The 22,594-nt window shown below is 41.8% G+C and overlaps 1 protein-coding gene across 2 annotated transcripts in view; it reads left to right on the top strand.

Moving 5' to 3' along the window:
* Positions 1–22,594, top strand: part of LOC118090306 (cadherin-19) — a 68,335-nt gene that overhangs the window by 2,840 nt on the left and 42,901 nt on the right. The window contains exon 1 of one of the 2 annotated variants that reach the window (XM_060277922.1): positions 12,787–13,200. The exons of the other annotated variant lie outside the window; for it this stretch is intronic. The gene's annotated coding sequence lies outside the window, so the exon portion shown is untranslated. Of the gene's footprint in view, positions 1–12,786; positions 13,201–22,594 lie in introns of those variants that run through there. 2 annotated transcript variants of the gene reach the window in all.

Raw genomic sequence — 22,594 nt, 5'->3', positions numbered from 1 at the left:
TTTATTTTAAAAGGATACTGACAATTTCTGTATTTAAACACTTCAAGTAAAGCATACAACTTTTGTACCATTTGAGATAACCGATTTGGAGCTGAATTGTGTCCTAATTTTACCAATGAGCTGATGAAAGATAGAAAGAAAAGAACTGTATGTAGCTCTTGCATATTTCTGAAGACTAATTTACACATTCATGAACAGAGCTTGTTTTTCTCATCACTTGAATGCTCAGTTATTGAAGCAGGTTCACATATGCATGTTTGCTTCTTAATTACTACAACATCACATATTGACATGCCCAAATACCTCTATTCTCAATGCACATCGATCAAGGGAGGGAAAGCTCTGTATTGCATGCGTATGTTATTATATCTGTCCATAGCTCCCACATACGTAGCTGTATGAGTGGGAGACATTGATAAATGTTCAAATTATCATGCATAAACTGAGAGCAGAACCTAACATCATTTCAGTCATCTTGGATCCCTAGCTCCTGAAAAGGAATTATGAATGGCCCACTGCAAATGTAAAGCCAAAGACAGAATAATTTTGCTTCACATAATGCTGAATGCACAGTGTCTTACAATGGCGTTAGTTCTCACAATCAGCCACACAATGAAGTGTGTATATAGCAATGAAGTGCCAAGAAATTAAGCTGTTGTATACAAGGCTACCAAATCTTGCTGGCCATAAACGAATTTATAGACCTATATGTGTGAACTAGCTCAAAATGATTAGATGTCAGTATAAGAATATTCCATTGTACCTCTCTTGCATTTACCAGACAAATGAGGCACATATTGGCCACACCCTCAAGCACAAATAGGCCTGCCTGCTGCATCCATTGCTGCTGTGGTCATATATCTGTCTCAGGGGACAATAGAAGAGTGTTCCTTTGGGGTAAAGTCAAACTGCTGGTGAATTACAGCAGCTGCTGTGGCTGTAGAGACCGATATGGGGGAGGCATGTGGTGTTGCAGGGTGGGGCAGATGAAGGTGTCTGATTTTGCTGCTACAGGTGCATCTCTGCGCTTCTCCCAACAGTCATTCCTCCTCTGATCACTGCTGTGGATACATGACCTGACTGTCTGTCTCCAGGCACTGCGACCATCCGCAAGGAATTCCCACATGGCAAGGATAATGTTGTCAGCATTCATTTCACATAGACAGCTTTGTAATGCAGAGAGCTGGTCTGTCAATGGGCCTGGTGCCTGAAGCCAGCACCCTGGAGAGCACATGCTGGGAATGTGCGCTTGGGGGAGTACATCTTTGTTTTGAGACCCTGTCGTGACATGTTTGACATGGCCATTCATTGACAGCCATCCCTTCAGCTGAAGTGTGAAGGGCTGTACTGTACACTGAGAGCCAGTGTGGTGTAGTGGTTAAGAGCAGTAGACTCGGGTTCACGTCTCTGCTCCTCCACATGCAGCTGCTGGGTGACCTTGGGCTAGTCACACTTCTTTGAAGTCTCTCAGCCCCACCCACCTCACAGGGTGTCTGTTGTGGGGGAGGAGGGGAAAGGAGATTGTTAGCCGCTTTGAGACTCCTTTGGGTAGTGATAAAATGGGATATTAAATCCAAACTACTCCTCCTCCTCCTCCTCCTCTTCTGTACAGATGTAGATGTGCAGGCCTTTACTAAACCAATGATAGCTGCGTTAGAGGATGCTTCTGAGTGTACATATGTACTCTTCACTCTTCCACAGGGCATGTGGCCTGGATATGGCATTGGGAACAAATATGTGACCAGGCAGAGTATTGTGGGCAGGCTTTCTGCATCAGCCACACATGTTTCAGGCATCAAGTGATCGATGTGTTTGTATGAATCAGTCCTCAGACAAGACATTTTTACATTCCTTCCATTGGCTACAGGCAGTCATGTCTTATATTAGGGCTAATCCACAAGGGCACAGAGGGTATGACTGGTTTATTTTCTTTGTTACCTGTCTTTCTAATTCACTTTAGTGAGTGGGTTGATTTCTGGATTATGATGGCTTTGCCATCAGTCAACCACTTTTTTGAGAGTTCCTTGTGTCATGCCTAATTAGAAGAAGTCCTTACATGACCTGTTTGCTGTCCCAACCCCTTTACTTAGTTCCATACATTGATATACTAAAGGCCAACATGTGATATACTAAAGGCCAACATGAAGCTTTTGCTGGAAAACAAGAGAAATTGATGTTCAAGCAAACACATCTTTGATAGTTTACTCTATGTGATAGATAGGGAATCTAGGTATGCACCTGAGTTGTGAGATTAACAGTGCAATCCAAATTTAAGATCTGCTTCAATGAGCAAGTTTGGAATAGGCAGATATTGGTCTGTCCTGGCTCAAGTCATCTTGGCTGAACTGGATCTATGCTGGTGGAACTTAAGCCAACAAAATTTATGCCATTGTAAATTCCCTAATGTTATGCATTAACAAGGTTTTTGTGCCAAGCGCTCTTCAGCTGACACCATTGCTGGTGCCACTGAGTTAGAGAAAGTCTTCTTGTAATTAAATTAGTAGACGATACTCCTCAAGCAGAGAATGGCTGATAAAATTACAGTATGTGGAAAACCCAACAAGACTTAGAATAACAGCATCAGAAAACAAACCAAAAACTGACCAATGCTGTTGTACAGAAAGCAAAAAAAACCATACTCAGAGAACTGAACGCAAAGTGTGCTTACTAGTGGTTCCTCGTCATCCCAGAAATAAGTGACAAGTGGGGTAGCACAGGATTCTGTCCTGGGGCCATTGTTGTTTAACGTATTTATAAGCAACATATTTATAAGGAATTGAGGGGATCAAATTTGCAGATGACACTAAACTGGGAGAGGGTAGCCAATGCCACAGAAAACAGAACCAGGATACAAGATGAATTTAGCAGATTAGAGAACTTCCCCTAAACTAACAAAATGAATTTCAATAGAAGCAAATGCAAGGTTTTGCACTTAGGCAGGAAGAACCAGCTGCATAAATATAAGATGGGGACACCTGGATTGCCAGTGGTACATATGAAAAGGATCTAGGGGTGTTAGTAGACGACAAGTTGCACATGAATCAGCAGTGTAATGCAGCAGCAAAAAAGCAAATGCTATTCTAGGCTGCACCAACAGGAGTATAGTGTCCTGCTCAAGGGAAGTCATAGTCCAACTCTATTCTGCCTTGGTCAGACCTGGAGTACTGGGGCCAGTTTTGAGTACCACAATTTAAGAATGATATTGACAACTTGCAACATGTGCAGAGGAGGGTGACCATGATGATCAAGGGTCTGGAATGGTTGATGGAGTTGGATATGTTTAGCTTGGAAAAGAGAAGGCTAAGCAGAGCTCTGATAGGCATCTTCAAATATACAAGGGGCTGTTGCATGGAAGATGGAGGAAGCTTGTTTTCTTCTGCTGCAGATGTAGATTCAAAACCAATGGCTTGAAGTTGCAGGAAAGGAGATTCTGACTCAACGTCAGGAAGAACTTTCTGATTGTAAGAGGTATTTCAATTAAGATTTGTGGAAAATTTGTTGTTATAATTTGAAAATTCAATAAAAATTATTTTTTTAAAGAAGTAAGAGGTATTTGACAGTGGAACAGACTCCTTCGTAAGGTGATAGACTCTCCGTCCTTAGGGGCTTTAAAGCAGAGGTTGAGTGCTCATCTGTCATGGATGCTTTAGTTGAGATTCCTGCAATGCAGGGGTTGGACTAGATGATTCTCTGTGTCCCTTCCAACTCTACAGTTCTATGATTCTATGACGGTTCCTGTTGCTAGTGGTGTGAGAGTGGAATAGAGAATACTGCTGTTAAATGTAAGTTCTAAATTTATTTAAATCACATTTAATGGTGGAAAACATTTATCACAGTATTGCTTTATTATGCAATTTGCATTTTTATATAAGTTTAAAAATGAATTTTCACATGGTTAAAAGTGCTTGTTTGAATTCCTTCCCTACCAGTGAAAATTCATTTTTAAAAGCACTGAAAGTAAGGGGCATGGTGGTGGCAAACAGGATCCTATACTTCTGTGGTGCCCTTACAATTTCCAGATTTCTGTGCCATAGTAACTCCTCTGTAAGACTGCCCCCAACCCCATCTGGCATCTATCAAATGTTAGCTAGGGCAACCAACGAGGGCATGGGACTCCTCTGGATGACCTATTTCCTAAGCCAGGGGTCAGCAAACTTTTTCAGCAGGGGGCCGGTCCACTGTTCCTCAGACCTTGTGGGCGGCCAGATTATATTTTTTGGGGAAAAAAGAGAACGAATTCCTATGCCCCACAAATAACCCAGAGATGCATTTTAAATAAAAGGACACATTCTACTCATGTAAAAACACACTGATTCCCAGACCATCTGTTGGCTGGATTTAGAAGGTGATTGGGCCAGATTCGGCTCCTGGGCCTTAGTTTGCCTACCCAAGCATTCACCCTCGTTTGTTTGCCCAAAGCTCACAGGAGGAGTAGACTACAGAAGTGAGCATTCATTTCTATTTGTTTGTTTATTTTGCAGGTAGATTATAGGGTAATGAGCATTCATCCAGATTTGATTGTGGGGTGGTTATGCCTCTTTGTATCGATCCTTTGTTGCCTCCACACTTTTCAATGCATTTGATGACCACTTTCCTAACCACAAAACGTCTGGGCTTCTATTTTCTTAATGGGCTTGTTGTGCCAGGGTGACAGAGCGCTTTTGTACACTTTAATTAAGTAAACCCAAATTTCCAGTATGCACTTGAATTGTTTCTGCAGAATACTGGCAATCTGAAGGCTACCATAGCAATTGTTTTTCTAGTGCCTTGCCTCTGAGATTTCCAGCTCCTTGTGGAGATGCTGTGCTGGATCAAATGTAGTTTTAGATGTACACAATGTGCATATAGTCCCACAAAGTGAGTCCCAAATGTATCCAATGAAGCTTAGCTCTCTGTATGTTTTTATGACCACAGTCCCGGTCTTCTCCAGCAAAGCATTTAAGCTTTCTTAATTTCTCTGATCTTTAATGAGCATTCTTTCACATATTTTTGACTGAGCTCATCTTCATCTTTCTGAGCACTGCAATATATACATGCGTCATCAATTAGATAGTTCAAAAGCATCTTATTCTCTGTCATTAACGTATTTGTGTGTGTACACACAGAAAGCTGAGCAATCAGCACAGTTTATATCTGCTTAGCATTTCCAAAAGCTCCTGATGGGTTTCAGGGGTCACTTTCTTTAGGAAAATGACCAAGTATTTCAGCTATCTAATGATGTGGCATTTGAATCCAATTCAATTTCTATGTTAAATGTGTTGTAAGGAACCATTAAGTGGTCTGTTAAGGATTCTCCTCTATTCAGAGCGGCACACATGCTGTGTGCCCAGGGGCGGGGCTAGCTGCCTACAGGGGTGGCGTTAGCCACCCACCTACCCGCCCACGGGGGCAGGGTGAGCATCTAAGGGGGCGCCGCCCACGGTTAGCATCCCAGGGGGGGAGGCGTGGCGATGTCACCCCCTTCAGGGATGACACCCAGGGTAAACTGCACCCACTGCACCCTTCCTCCGCCAGTGCCTCTATTTATATTTGTTTACCATCTCCCACCCCCCCATTTTCCAAATGGCATCTTGCCATATCATATAGAAACCTATGCATCTGCATATTATTTAATATTTGACCTGGGACCCTTAATGACTTCAATTATAACAGACAAAACTATTCTCATTTGCTTTCCAGTCAATTGTAGAAAATGTGAGAACAACAGCTTCTGCCAGGGAAAAGTTTAGTTCCCCCCCAACATAAAATTTCAAGTTCCAGATTGAGATGAATGCCATTGTATTTTCTTCCTTGTATAAGAGAGAGAGAGAGAGAGAGAGAGAGAGAGAGAGAGATTAAAAGCTGAATGAAATAGAATGAATATTTCAATTGACTTTTTATCTTAATGTTTATACTTCTATATCAGGCATCCCCAAACTGCGGACCTCCAGATGTTTTGGCCTACAACTCCCATGATCTCTAGCTAACAGGACCAGTGGTCAGGGATGATGGGAATTGTAGTCCAAAACATCTGGAGGGCTGAAGTTTGGGGGTGCCTGATCTATATCATCGATCTATATTTTATCTATTTATCTATTTATATTTTATCTATTTATCTAATTAATGACTGGTTTTTTGTAATTTTAATTTTGAAGCTCATATGCATGCACTAATTTCCCTTCTTGTTCATGGAGCAATAAAATGGTCACAACAGATTGCTCTTACCTAAACTATAAGTCTGTATAAAGCACTGCCTTCTTTCATAAACTCAGGGTTAAATCTACATTGTTCCAAACTACCTTGGCATTCAACTCAATTTAAGGCTATTCTGAATGCAAGTATAATTGGTTCCCACTAATAATATTTTATTTTTGTTCTATCCTTCTTTGTTCTCTTCTGTAGAAAATAGCATAAAACTATTACCGAGCTATTTAAGTGTGAGCCATACTTAAAACAGAAAACAATATAACAAAACACATAAAAGACAATGTCTCCTAAAATTTACCATGAACAACACAAATAGCACTGCAAAGTATAGTGTTTTGATGTGTTACATAGCAATCATAAAGCTACTAGTCTTGGGTTAGTTCCACTTGACTTATGAGAAACAGTCCAGTACATACCTTACACCAGGATTGAAGAATTGGAAAACCAAGCATTTGATAAAACATTGTCAGAAATTATTATTTGCTATATAAATAAATAAAACCAAACCAAACAAATGCAGGCAGATACAATCTGTTCAGGCAGGCAAGAAATCTCCTCTGTCTACCTCTGAACCAAACCACCGCAGATGAATTCCATCACTCACACAGGTGTGCTCATAGGCAAACAGCATCTTCCACTAAAGACTTAGAATGGCAATGTTCACAGGAGCACCTAGATTTAATCTGAAGCCTCAATTGATGCAAGGTCTCCCAACCTTTGACAGGGTAGGTTTGTGGGGAGGTCTTACAGAATGGTCCAACAGAAACTGAGATAAGCTCCTCCAGGCCAATTCTGAATTAAGGACCAAGGATCAAATCTAATTCAGTCTAAATTGCATGTTTGGAGTTAGGGCCATTACAAAATGAATCCATGGGAGCTTGCCTGATCCTACTAGGGAGAATCAATGGGCTGATTGTGACCAAGCTTTGAGTTATTTTATTCTGCTTATTCTAGTGATTATGATTTGTTATTACAAGCCAAATAGAGTCAGAGATCTAAATTTAAAATAACAGACCCTCCAAGTGTCCCTATTTTTCAGGGACATTCCTGATTTGATCCCAGAATGTCCTACTTTTCCATAGGACATCCCTATTTTCACTGGAGAAATGTTGGAGGATATGGAATTATCTGACCCCTGAGCTGTCTGAAAGCAGCCCTGTAGAGGATATTTTTTTTAAAATGCTTAATGTTTTATCATGTTTTTATATATGTTGGAAGTTGCCCAGAGTGGCTAGGACAACTCAGTAAGATGTGTGGGGTATGAATAGTAAAATTATTGTTATTGAATGGGACATCCCTATGTTCATTGGAGAACTGTTGGAGGGTATGAAATAAATGAAAGACATCAGTGAGCAGGAATATGAGTTGGACTGCAGGGTTCTTCAACAGTTGTCTCCAGATGTTGCCCATCATCCCTGACCAGTTTAGTCAATAGTGAGAGATTATAGGAGTCTATCAGCATTAGGAAACCAATGCTCGAAGATCACTCCTGGAGGTGCATCATACTTTTGTAATGGGGACACCGCCACATCTACTGACTTTATTGATTATATTAGCCCTGGGTTGAAACTTGCTCTACATTTCTCAGAAGCTTTCTTTTGCTGCAAAAGAGGCTTCCATTTGTCCTCATCATTTGCAGGCCATTTGGGAATTCCTTAATAATTTCCATGTGGGGTGGGGATGAGCTTACTTTATCACAGGCATAGGCAAACTCAGCCCTCCAGATGTTTTGGGACTAAAACTCCCATCATCCCTAGCTAACAGGACCAGTGGTCAGGGATGATGGGAATTGTAGTCCCAAAACATTTGAAGGGCCGAGTTTGCCTATGTCTGCTTTATCATAAGTTAGTGATGGGTGGTATGTGTATAAAACAGGGATGTATGGGAAGGCCTAATCCCTGTAATATTATTGTTATGGACAGGGGAATGATCAGTCACTACGAAAGTGTGATTAACCATAAACCTTTATATCAGGCATCCCAAACTGCGGCCCTCCAGATGTTTTGGCCTACAACTCCCATGATCCCTAACTAACAGGACCAGTGGTCAGGGATGATGGGAATTGTAGTCCCAAAACATCTGGCGTTTGGGGATGCCTGCTTTATATTATAATGGATGACAGGATTGCCTGGCGTGCTCTGGTCCATGGGGTAACGAAGAGTCGGACACGACTAAACAACAAGTTCAATTATATGGGCATTCCCATTCTTTAAAGTTATTTGAGAATATTTCTATTTAGATCTATTAACATTCTACCAAATGACGAATTGTACTCTTTTTCTAGTCCTTTTACATCTATGCCTAGGGAAGCATTTCTTTCTTTCTTTCTTTCTTTCTTTCTTTCTTTCTTTCTTTCTTTCTTTCTTTCTTTCTTTCTTTCTGCAAGAGAATTGTTACTCTTCCCTTTCCCTTTCTAGCTTTATCATTATGTGTAAAGTGATATGTGCTCAACTAGAGCTCATTATATTTATTTAGTTATTTGTTTTACTAACAAAATCAGTGTTGCTTGCAAGAATTACCATACAATGCTTATCAATCCCTCACCTAGGCGAGAACTTGGTCATCAGGCTTTATTTGCACTTTCCTTGTTTCCAGAAGCCAAGTCCAAGGTTGGGTGTTTGTCTGAGCCACGAAAATACCATTATTTTCTGTTATTTAGTTCTGACACTTTCCTTCCAGATATCGCATTGTATAATTCAGACTTTTTTACATCATACACATTTCAACATCAGAGAATAAAATGCATCAAAATAAATGGGACATTTCATGACACACGAATGTGATGCATCAAGTATTTTTCAGGCAAATTTACCTCTGTGTCATACCACTTTTTCATTTATTTGGTCTCCAAAAATTGTATTTGTGAACTGAAGCAGAGAGAATCGGGTTACATAGCCTCATTAGCATTAAAAACTGGAAGCACCAGCATTAGCCTTGCTGTTATTGCCCTTTCCAACCTTTTTTCTTTCTATGTGCAGAGTTTCAAAGTGAGAATGTCTACTGTGTGAAAAGGGTTTGTGGAAGGGGTTGGTTAATTATAAACATAAAGCCATAATGAATGAAAAATGTACTGTGTTCTCCAGCTCTGCCAGATAGAAAAGAGAGAGTTCTGAATTGTTTTTTTCCGGTTCATCTATCATGACTTCTTGATTGCCTGTCAAACTCCAACCTCTATCCCAGCCAGCACAGAGCAATCAAAATGTTAACCCTTTTAAAGAACAGAAATCTATTTAGGATTTATTAATATTTTAATCCTGCAAATGCAGTGGCTCCATGAGCATCAAATTTGTTTTAAAAATGCTAAAATCTCTGGAATTAAGAACACGGGCTGGTAGGCAACCAGTTTATTGTGTGAGTGGAAGAACTTCCCCTTGTGCAATGGGACTTCTGTGTCTACCCCAGGCATAGGCAAACTTGGCCCTCCAGCTGTTTTGGGACTACAACTCCCATCATCCCTGACCACTGGCCCTGTTAGCTAGGGATGATGGTAGTTGTAGTCCCAAAACATCTGGAGGGCCGAGTTTGCCTATGTCTGCTCTTGTTGTTGTTGTTGTTTAGTCGTTTAGTCGTGTCCGACTCTTCGTGACCCCATGGACCATAGCACGCCAGGCACTCCTGTCTTCCACTGCCTCCCGCAGTTTGGTCAAACTCATGTTCGTAGCTTCGAGAACACTGTCCAACCATCTTGTCCTCTGTCGTCCCCTTCTCCTAGTGCCCTCAATCTTTCCCAACATCAGGGTCTTTTCCAAGGATTCTTCTCTTCTCATGAGGTGGCCAAAGTATTGGAGCCTCAGCTTCACGATCTGTCCTTCCAGGGAGCACTCAGGGCTGATTTCCTTAAGAATGGATAGGTTTGATCTTCTAGCAGTCCATGGGACTCTCAAGAGTCTCCTCCAGCACCATAATTCAAAAGCATCAATTCTTCGGCGATCAGCCTTCTTTATGGTCCAGCTCTCACTTCCATACATCACTACTGGGAAAACCATAGCTTTAACTATACGGACCTTTGTCGGCAAGGTGATGTCTCTGCTTTTTAAGATGCTGTCTAGGTTTGTCATTGCTTTTCTCCCAAGAAGCAGGCGTCTTTTAATTTCGTGACTGCTGTCACCATCTGCAGTGATCAAGGAGCCCAAGAAAGTAAAATCTCTCACTGCCTCCATTTCTTCCCCTTCTATTTGCCAGGAGGTGATGGGACCGGTGGCCATGATCTTGGTTTTTTTGATGTTGAGCTTCAGACCATATTTTGCGCTCTCCTCTTTCACCCTCATTAAAAGGTTCTTTAATTCCTCCTCGCTTTCTGCCATCAAGGTTGTGTCATCTGCATATCTGAGGTTGTTGATATTTCTTCCGGCAATCTTAATTCCGGCTTGGGATTCATCTAGTCCAGCCTTTCGCACGATGAATTCTGCATATAAGTTAAATAAGCAGGGAGACAATATACAACCTTGTCGTACTCCTTTCCCAATTTTGAACCAATCAGTTGTTCCATATCCAGTTCTAACTGTAGCTTCTTGTCCCACATAGAGATTTCTCAGGAGACAGATGAGGTGATCAGGCACTCCCATTTCTTTAAGAACTTGCCATAGTTTGCTGTGGTCGACACAGTCAAAGGCTTTTGCATAGTCAATGAAGCAGAAGTAGACGTTTTTCTGGAACTCTCTAGCTTTCTCCATAATCCAGCGCATGTTTGCTATTTGGTCTCTGGTTCCTCTGCCCTTTCGAAATCCAGCTTGCACTTCTGGGAGTTCTCGGTCCACATACTGCCTAAGCCTGCCTTGTATAATTTTGAGCATAACCTTGCTAGCGTGTGAAATGAGCGCAATTGTGCGGTAGTTGGAGCATTCTTTGGCACTGCCCTTCTTTGGAATTGGGATGTAGACTGATCTTCTCCAATCCTCTGGCCATTGCTGAGTTTTCCAAACTTGCTGGCATATTGGGTGTAGCACCTTAACAGCATCATCTTTTAAAATTTTAAATAGTTCAGCTGGAATATCATCATTTTCACTGGCCTTGTTATTAGCAGTGCTTTCTAAGGCCCATTTGACTTCACTCTCCAAGATGTCTGGCTCAAGGTCAGCAACCACACTACCTGGGGTGTACGAGACCTCCATATCTTTCTGGTATAATTCCTCTGTGTATTCTTGCCACCTCTTCTTGATGTCTTCTGCTTCTGTTAGGTCCTTACCACTTTTGTCCTTGATTATGGTAATCTTTGTACGAAATGTTCCTTTCATATCTCCAATTTTCTTGAACAGATCTCTGGTTTTCCCCATTCTATTGTTTTCCTCTATTTCTTTGCATTGCTCATTTAAGAAGACCCTCTTGTCTCTCCTTCGCCACGACAAGGCATTGATCCATGAAGGGGATGTCTGCTCTACCCCCTCCTAAATCTGTTCTTTGGGTTCCCACTGCCTTCCAAAGGAGATCTAAGGATGGTGCAGAGCATGTGGGAGAAGTCCTGTTGCACAAGGGGATGCTGTTCCACCTCTCCAGTTATTTAGTTTAATACCATCCAATATGGAAGCAACCTAGTGAAAGGAATCATAATACTTACAATGGTAAACCTTTGGCCTGGCTGGCTGGGATCTATGAGTCAAGGGAATATAAGCCGCAGCCGCAAATAAACCACACCTTTAAAATTAAAGAAAGGGAAAAAAAAGACAATACCTGAATACAGTGGTACCTCGGTGTGCGACCGCCTCAGGGAGCGACCGCTTCGGTTTCGACCACCGTGGACTCGGCAGTGTTTACATCCGGGTTCCGCGGCGCTCGGATGCGCAGAAGCTATCTGTGCAGTGCGTGCATGTGCAGAAGCGCTCTATCGGCGCTTCGCACATGCACAGAAGCGTGCCTCAGGGAGCGACAAACTTGGGGAGCGACCGGCTTCCCGGAACCAATTGTGGTTGCAAACTGAGGTACTACTGCATAAGCCTCTCGGCAGGTGTGTCTGTCTGAGGTTCTTTCTCATGCACGCTCTTGATAGCCCTCCAGGCCGGTTCCTCCTCGCAAGCAGCACAGGCACATGCTCTCCCACCGCCACCATCATCGCTCCTGCTCCTGCCTTGGCTTCTTGGCTTCCCTATCAGCTCAAGGCGTCCTGGCGCTACTGGAGAGAAAGACTGAGGGAGGGGGATATGGAGGAGTCCACTGCCGAAGAGAGAAGCGGGAGCGCTCCCCAAAGAGGAGAGCAAACTTGGGCCGCTCGTGAGGGGAGGTTTCTCTCTCCCCTCACATACAAAGCCCGCCTTGCCCCACTCACTTGTGGCCCCACTTCTCAGCTCCTTCCCCACCACCCTGTACCTCACAGGCTGCTGTGGTTTGACCACAGCAATTTTTGTAAGGTCACAAATTTAAGCCACACTTTAACTTTTCCCTGTCATAATTTGGAAGGAAAAAAAGTATGGCTTATATTCGGGCCAATACGGTATTAATCAAGTTCATACAAGAGTTCATTCACTAATGCTAACTTTTTCACTCCCTGCCCATTTCATTTTGTGTGTGTTTCTTTATGCATATCCTGATTTACTTCTTGTTTTGTAACAACACAGTGTCTCTAATTCTATTCATCCTTGTGATTGTATATCAAGTGGCACAGGGCAATCAGTATATTCTTTACTACATACAAAGAATGGATTTTATCATTGAGGGAAAGAGGCAGAAACACTTAGCATTGTTTCATAAAAAATACGTTATATATGCCTATACACATTGAGAGAGTTATCAAGGGGGTGGGGAAGCAAATTCAAATGCAGCATGGATTTTTAAAGCAATGTTAGTATCATGACCCCCATAGACTCTCTCCGTGTCTCTTGTGGAAACTTTCAAGGACTCTCATTGTTCTTATTCCATTGCATATGGACTCTGGCCAGCTCAGCAGATTTATAGAGAAGTAGAAACATCTCTCTCTTTCCTTTTCCTTCTGGGCTGCAGAAGGAAGAGGACCCCAGACTGAAAGCCCCAGACCCCTGCTGTTCCCAAGGGCCTGTATTGAGATATGTACCCTGAATAAGCATGGTAAGATGTGGTATTGCAAGCCAATGAAATAAGGGTGGGATGCAAGTATTTCCCCATCTCTCTGTCTCTTTGCCACTCATATATTTACACAGTGGTACTTTGGTTTACGGACTTAATCCATTCCGGAAGTCTGTTCTTAAACCAAAACCATTCTTAAACTGAGGTGTGCTTTCCCTAATGAGGCCTCCCACCACCGGTGCCTTTCCACCTTTCGGATTCTGTTCTTAGACTGAGGTAAAATTCTCCAACTGGGACACTATTTCCGGTTTGGTGGAGTTTGTAAACCGAATTGTTCTTAAACCAGACTGTTCTTAAACCAAGGTACCACTGTAAACAATAATTCAAGAAAACATGTAGGTAGCCGTGTTGGTCTGAGTCAAAGCAAAATAATAATAATAAAATCCTTCAGTAGCACCTTAAAGACCAACTAAGTTTTTATTTTGGTATGAGGTTTCGTGTGCATGCACACTTCTTCAGATACACTGAAACAGAAGAGCCAGACCCTTATGTATATTCAGAGGGTGGTGGGGGTGGGTGGGAATGGGTGATGGAAAGGATAAATGGACATAAATCTGACATCAGGAACCACAAGACAGAGAAACCAGTAGGAGAACACTTCAATCTCCCAGGACATTCTATACAAGATCTCAAAGCAGCTGTTTTATTACAGAAAAATTTCAGGAACAGACTGGAAAGAGAAGTTGCTGAACTGGAACTCATTACCAAGCTTAAAACCATGGAGCCACCTGGGATGAACAAAGACATAGTATTCTTATCTCATTATGCATTCTCAAGCTTTCTTTAGTGCCTCAGCCCTTGCTTTCCCCCCGCAGGACCTATTGCAGTCATCAGCAGTCGTTAACAGCCACCAACAGGTTTACCACTCCTATCATCCCATCACCCATTCCCACCCACCCCCACCACCCTCTGTATATACATAAGGGTCTGACTCTTCTGTTTCAAGTGTATCTGAAGAAGTGTGCATGCACACGAAAGCTCATACCAAAATAAAAACTTAGTTGGTCTTTAAGGTGCTACTGAAGGATTTTTTTTTTATTTTGCTTCAAGAAAACATGTAAATGTATCACAGGTACCACAGTTCATAAACATACAAGCACAATATCATATTGAAGTAGCCAAGGGGAGCAAAGCTCATTCTCATTCATGACTGTTGGAACATAAGACAACCTCTCTGGCATGGAGGGTGATGGTTTTACATTATGTTCGTTTACAGAGTTGATAAATGGAAACCAAATTTTGTCAGACTTCTTATGTTTTACCATTCCCTTTACTCTATGATGACAGCTTAAGTGTTCATAAAGTGCTATGTCCCACACTCAACACCCCTCTTAGAAGGCCCATTTTGGGTTTTTCAGCTTGAGCAACTTCTAGCAATACAATGTTTGAGAGGAATGACATTTGTGATGGATTGTGGGGTTTGTTGAACTATCCACTGGAAAGAGTGCTAGCAGGGGGTCAGAGAGAAGGGGCTAGGTTGACGTTTGAGGGAATGTAAGGTATCTGACCCCCAAACCATCACTACCCGTCTATTGCCATCTGCTCCCTACCATTTTTAAAATTTTTATTTATATTTTTTGCCAATAAGCTGAATTCACAGAAGGAAAGGAAAATCCTTCCTAAACCCAATATAGGGTGGAATTGTATCCTGCCCACTCCACCACTCTGATAATCACTGATAAGGCTAAGTGATATCAAATACACCCAAATGGCTCTAGCATTTCTGAACAACCGTGGCTGAATATCTTTTCAAAGGGAAGAAGCAATTCAAAACAGCTAAGAAAATAATGCCCATGTAAATAAATCTGCATAAGGATGCAAACCATATTCAGCACCCTGATTAAATCATGAATAGTGATGAGGAAGTACCAAGGGACAGTGGAATCTTGGCATTCTTCCAGCAGTTAATAACTGCATTGCCATTCAGGAGCAGTCAGAAATAGTATTGCTCTAGTCTCCGAGAGTCAAATGCCTTGACTTGGAACTAAGAAAATGATTAGTGATGTTGACAAAATTCATAATTGCCTGGTTTGCTGCACAAATTTGTCCAGCTCAAAGTGCTCAGCTGCATTAGGAATTGCAGGTTTCTATTTTTTTTTCCAGGATGTTGTTTTCTGACTTGGAATGTTAAATGAGGTTCTGAACAGGGTTTGCCTGTTAACAACTTACTCTTGTTAACAGCTGTGAGCAACAACAACAACAACAACAACAACAACAACAACAACATTTATACCCCACCCATCTGGCTGGGTTTCCCGAGCCACTCTAGGCAGCATCCAACAAAATATTAAAAATACAATAAAATATCAAACATTAAAAACTTCCCTAAACAGGGCTGCCTTCAGATGTCTTCTAAAAGTCAGATAGTTGTTTATTGCCTTGACATCTGATGGGAGGGTGTTCCACAGGGTGGGTGCCACTACCAAGAAGGCCCTCTGCCTGGCTCCCTGTAACTTCACTTCTCACCAGAAGGCCCTCAGAGATGGACCTCAGTGTCCAGGCTGAATGATGGGGGTGGAGACACTTACTCAGGTATACTGGGCCGAGGCCGTTTAGGGCAGGCACAGGCAAACTCAGCCCTCCAGGTGTTTTGGGACCACAACTCCCATGATCCTGAGCTAACAGGACTAGTGGTCAGGGATGATGGGAATTGTAGTCCCAAAACATCTGGAGGGCCAAGTTTGCCTATGCTTTAAAGGTCAGCACCAACACTTTGAATTGTGCTCAGAAATGAGAGACATGATGAAACCACCTGACTGCTAGGGCTGAGTTAAGCCATGTTGTTGCTGGAGGCAATGAACAAGATAGCCCCCTCTCCCCTAATTCTCATGCACAGAAGTTGACTGGACTAGCAGCTAAATCTTTCTCCAGCACTAGCAAAGAAAGTGTCATCTGCTGCACCTGAGGAAAGCCTGCTGATTGCAAAACAGGACGTGTAGCACACACAACACTTCCTCTTCCACACAACACACATGCAACAAATTCACTTAGAAAATAAAATGGATTTTTAAAATATATATTTTGCAGTTTGAAAAATGACAGGGAAATGCTTTGAAAAAATGTGGGTTGGACAAATGATTAGCTGGAAGTCAGGTCAAGACCTTACAAGCAAATCAGGATGAATGATTATTGCCATAAAATCACCCGATCAACTAATAAGTATGAATGCTCTGTAAAAACAGGACATAGTCTAACCACTGAATCACCTTTTTGCAAGCAAAACAGAATGAATGCTGGGTGAACTTGTCATTGGATGGAGTCCTTATTCTGGGCGTGACTCACATTCTAGTTACTTGGAACAACTAAGTCTGTCAGAGTTCATTTTATCTCATATTATTGGGACAAATATGCTTAGCAAGAGCAAATTCCCATGGTAGGAACACCTGACTCTCAACATTAACTCATTATAAAAAATAATAATAGTAAGGGCAACAGAAGCAAAGATTGGCATGCACTCCCATTTTATAAGTCCCAGCACAATGACTCTGTACATATATTTGTTCAATTGAGTACAAGGACTGAGATACATAAATAAAACACATTTGCCACAGTTATTAAATACCTTCAAAATGAATGCAATTTGGCATAATATCCAATTTTCAGATAAATATTCCACCCCTACACCCTTTCCCTGCTTAGCTTAGTGGTTGCATTCAGATGCAATTTGACTGGAAAAGAATTTTGCTGTGTTCAAGCGTAATCTGCATGGAAGAGAAAGTGAAAATTATTCATGAACCAAACAAGCACACTTCTAAATCAGAAGCATAATCAAATACATTAAGCTTCCCCCCCCCCCCGATTTGAATGGCTGCTAACAAAAGCAGTGTAAACCAGGAGGGATTTGGCCCTGAACACTTCCCTAGGTAGAAAGCTGCGTTTATAAGGTCTGTGCATAAGCTCCTTTGTGTAGCTTTTGTGAGGCACTGCATCAGTCACAGTGCTGACTTGGCAAGCCAATGTTGTAAGCATCCCATTTCTTCAAAACTGGTGTTTAAACATTAGCGATGGCATTCAACTCGGTTTTCCTCATAGCAGACATGTTGAAAATAATGATTATGACTAAGTTGAGTGCCAGTTCCCCAACTGCAGCATTAATATTCCCATTTTTACTCCTAGGACAGATGCACATTATACAAGTAAAGAGTATCCAACACACTTTTATAACACATGACTTCCCCTCCCCAAATCCTGGGAATTGTAGTTTGATACGGATGCTGGGAATATTAGCTATAGCCACAGTTCTCAAGATTCTTTAGGAGAAGCCAAGTGTATGTGTATTGAATGCACTGCAGACGTATGGTAGGATTTGTCCTTACTCTCTTGTCTGTGATTTGTTTACACTGAACTTAATACCTCCCTACTTGTACGCAATCAAAACATGTGTGACTGCTGACATGCATGCCATTTTTGGTGTTGAAAGGGGGAGAGGCGGTGCAGAGACAGAACAGGCGCCACAGCAATGAAGGACTTCTCTGAGATCTTACCCACCTCACCTGTTTCCCATGGTGCAGAGGAGAACAATGGCATGTTGTTAGACTCCAGTAGCCCAAGCACACATGACCAATGGTTAGGGTTGATAGAAGGCCATATGCTTCCCATCCCTGTTTTAGCATCTCTCTGTTGGAAGCTAGGCTGTGTACACACTGCAACCCTAAAGCACATTCAAAGTGCATTATTCTCTCCTTCAAAAGAATTCTGTACACTGTAGTTCACCCTTCACAAAGTTACAATTCCCAGTAAACCTTAACAAACAAGAGTGCCCAGAATTCTGTGAGATAAAGAATGTGCTTCAGATGGCAAAAACGTGTACAGCGTTGAGTGAATGTATCTTCCTCATTCCAGAACTGAAGCGCCACCACTGAAAGGCCTTTATTTCTGATCAGCACAGAAGGTGAGATTACTGAAGTACAGGGTTATGTATTCCACGTAGCTGCCAAGTCTCCCAGTGAAAAATGTGGGATCAGCAGCGGCGCGGCACTGGAAGTCGCTTCTACGCATGTCTGGACATGCGTAGAAGCAACTTCCGGTGCTGGTGCTGCCCAATTTCTGGTGCCCATACATGGGTAGTGCAGCACTGGGAGTCGCTTCTATGCATGTCTGGACATGCGTAGAAGCAACTTCTGGTGCCGCACTACCCATGTCTGGGCACCGGAAACCAGGCGGTGCCAGGACCTAAAATGGAGCCTCCCTGGCAGGTAGGAAATCCGGGGGATTTACGGGATTTTTTCCAATCCAGGCTGCTAGCGGGAATGGTTTAAAATACGGGGGTTTCCCGTGAAAAACGGGAGACTTGGCAGCTATGTTATTCCAGGCAAGTGTCAACTGTGTGCTGCGCAGTCATGCAATGTGCCTTAATCAAATGAGCATAAGCACTAGAGATTACCCAGAATGACATGAGAGTGAGCATAAAGGAACCAGGTAATTCAAAGTGGTGCAGGTATGGGGAGCCTACACAATACCCATCATCTCTGTCCATTGACCAGGTTTGTTAGAGCTGATGGGAGTTCATCAATATATGGAAGGCCAAAGGTTTCTCATTCCTGGTGTAGTGCAATATGGTAGATAAACCCTTACAGAATTGCAGTCAGCAGGTTTCCTTCTGCCAACCCCCATTTTAATACTAAATTGCTCAATAGTCTTGTGAAATTTTCAGCTGAAGTGAAGCACTTTGTAGTGTGATGTCTCTCATCTCTCTTGGAACTAGCTGTAGGGTCTTGTAGTTATAGGGCAAAGCTGAAGAATCACATCAACATAAGAAATACCTTACTTTTTTGTAAACTACTTTGAGTTTTGTTTTTGTGTTTTACGATTAAGCGGCATATAATTTTTTGTAAAATAAATATATTTTTCCTGCTGTGATGAAGCATCTTCCTTCTCTTAAAAAAAGATTTTTATAAAAAAAAATAGAGCTTGATCACAAAACCAGTAGTCTTGAAACTACTTGCTTCTGATGATATTAATGATTTGTGCAACCATCTTCTGTAATTTAATGAACAGCAGCAGCAGCAGCAGCAGCAACAACAACAACCCTTTTAGTCTGCCAAATTGTGTTAAAGGTTCACCGAGGCTCTAAAATGCTAGCAAACTGCAGCAGGGTTTTGGGTTAATAGATTGTTATTTAGAAAATATAAATATAGTATATTATCCTATATTGTGGTTGGTTCATGTTTCAGGACTACTGGGGGGTGGATGGCTGTCAGCTACAGAGAGGTGGACCAGATTTATCTGCTCAGTGGAATAGACCCACCATGCATCTGAAATGCAAGCTAAAAGTACATTTATTTATTTATTTATTTATTTTATAAAAAATACTTTATTGATTGATTGATGCTCAAGGTGACATACATGGTTCTCCTCCTTCCCATGTTATCTTTTCAACAGCTCTGTGAGGTAGGTTGGGCTAAGAGATGGTGACTGCTTCAGGATCACCCAGTGACATATGTGGCTGAAAGGGGATTTGAACCCTGTTATCTCAGGTCATACTCCAACAATCTTAACCACTATACCATATTGGCCCTCTTTATAAATTGTATTTTTAATAAAATTAAAACCATGTTTTGTGTCGGTATGAAATTGGCAATAAAACGGCTAGCACATTTTCAAAGCTAAGCAGGGTCTGGTATGGTTTCAGATTGGATGGGTACCATGTGTTGAGATTTTCTGCATTGCAGGGAGTTGGATTAGATTACTATGGGGGTTCCTTCCAACTCTATGATTCTATGGTCCAGCCAAATATCATTCATGCTGATTTTCTGTTCCAAATGTCTGTGCTATTTTAGTTGATACATTGGATTTATTGTTGATGGAGTGGTGTTTTGTGATGGGGGTGCTCTGTACTTATGGACGAGAAATCCTCCCCCTCCCCAGTTCATTCATGATGTTTTTCTCAAGTCTGATTTGAAGTTGGTGACCCCTACATAATTGTCCATGGCAAGCCATGTACGTAGAAACACAAGAAGCTGTATTATATTGAGTCAGACCATGTCACTCAGTACTGTCTACAATTTCAGGCAAGGAAATCCCTTGTCCTACCTGGAGATTCTAGGGATTGAACCTGGGACCTTCTGTGGTAGGTGCTCCATCACTAAGTGATGGCCCCTCGCCAAAATCAGAACAATGGGGAAATCCTAATGCATCATTTCTAATGAAGATCAGGTAATCCAGAACTAAATAAAAGTAAAAGTCCAGGCATGAATTTGATTGGGAAGAATTTCAACAGTATCTCTGAAAGGTGAGAAAAGGTTCTGCACATTCAGTTTACTGTACAGTAGTTGGCTAGGTTAAGCCTTAGTTTAACTCAATATGTGCCTCATATTTATCAGTGATACATGACACAGATGCTAGTTAGAGACTGTACATGTTCCTCTACTGACGGCTATCTGCTGAGTACCTTCCTTGTGGGATACTTATTTTAGAAAGGTAATGTCATATTGGGTATGCTTATTAAGCTGATAGTGATGTCTGTATCATGTGTCACCAGTGTGCCCTAACAAGCTTCCTTTCACATTGTTCTTTTCCACTGCGAGGACACACTTCGAATTGGTTGTGCAAAGGAATCGTTGCCAAAAGCAGGGGATCAAAATTTCTGCTAATTTATAGCATATATATGTATCAAATCAGGATTCAGGATTCAAAACTGTCTGCTGGCCTGAGGAGAAAATGGAATTATTATATTGTGAAATGGCTCAAATGATACAGTGAGTGCCAATTGTCACTCAGGTTTGATCAAATTCCTTTCTTTCACAGAGTGCAAAAGTAGGATGGATTCAAATCTTTGTAAGTGGTTTGCCAGCTTGAGCTAAAGAGAAGGAGAAATAGTTCAGGACAAATTTATTCCTTATGCTTTGTAAGATTAACTCAGTCAGAAATAAGTAAATATATTTGGTAAATAAGTTGGGTTGAGGCCTGTCAAGATTTCCCCCTATGGTTTTGTGTATGATGTGAGCTTAAGCATAAATATTTTTGTATTGCAGCTTTCCTTGGGCTTTGAGTAACCTTTTCCCTGTACAGTCTCTAACATACATTTATATAGGAAGATATAAGAGAACATTTCCATAGCTGTTGCCTACTTTAAATAGGCACTGCAGGTCTCAGTTAGTTGAGATTTAAATGCTATTGTCAGCCAGAAGGAAGGGATATGGTCCTCAAGTCAGATGCCTTTTACATGGGTCAACTGTATGTTGTCAATACAGAAGAAGCTAATGCCTAGGGCAGGCATTCCCAAACTCGGCCCTCCAGCTGTTTTGGGACTACAACTCCCATCATCCCTAGCTAACAGGACCGGTGGTCAGGGGTGATGGGAATTGTAGCCCCCAAGCAGCTGGACACCCAAGTTTGGGGATGTCTGCCCTAGGGTATACTTGTGTTAAGTGGCAGAGGTGCAATATGAAATGAAGCAATTGGATTGTTGACATAAATGTCCTGATCTGTAGTGATGCCCACCACCATGGATAGGCCCAAGCAAGGATAAGGCCAGTAGTTCCAGTGTCCCACCAGACAAGAAAATGAAACAAAGCAAGATTTGAGAGTGGCCTAGGTGTGGACTTTAGCACCACAGCAAAACATGCAAGTTGCCTCAATGGTGTCCTGAAGCAACTGAGCTTTATAGCCTAGACTAGTTATCCATTGATTGAAGGCCTCAAACCCTGAATGCTGTATCTGTCAGTTGAGGCGCAATGCAACCATTTGCCTTTTCTAGGCCCTGTGATTTCAAGCTCTGAGGATTTCAGAGGATGCCTTTAGAAGGGCTCTGCCAGGTCTAGCCTAGGGAAGCCTGTATTCATGCAAGCTTGTAGCTCCTGGAACAAACACGCATGCAGCCCACAAACACACTTTGTAAATGGGGAGCAGACAGGTTTGCTGCAGGTAGACATGGCAGATCTTTCCTTCTAAGAACTGTAAAACTCTAAATGCCTACCACTGTTAGATTTAGCTGTTTTTCTTAATAAAATAAAAACTTGTGAGTGGATGGGTATTATGAAATATTTTATTTACATCATGGAAGGTGGGAAGCCGTGCTCAGTCATTTGAAGCGTTGCCTCCGATGCCCAGGTTTATTAACCTTGTCTATAAAGAAACCACTCAGAACAAATGCTGATTGTGTACATCTTCCAAAAATGCTTGGCTCACCAAGTGCATCGTTTGCATCATCAATTTATCATTCATGCATTTTAAACCAGGAACTTGCGGGTCACATTTTCCTTTTGTCAGATGAACTGATAGCATGAAAGGACATAAAAAGGTTAAAAAGAAAAACAGAGAAAGAAGTGCTGTATCATTTGTTAGGGAGCTAGTCTTTTCCACATGCTAGTTTCTTCCTCTCAAAAGTCTCTTCCTCTCAAATCACACGAGATGTTGTTATGTTTTCATAAAAAAG

This window comes from Zootoca vivipara, chromosome 8 (genome assembly GCF_963506605.1).
Source record: "Zootoca vivipara chromosome 8, rZooViv1.1, whole genome shotgun sequence".
NCBI lineage: Eukaryota > Metazoa > Chordata > Lepidosauria > Squamata > Lacertidae > Zootoca > Zootoca vivipara.
Note: the sequence above shows the minus strand (reverse complement) of the source record. Positions and strands in the feature narration are given on the sequence as shown.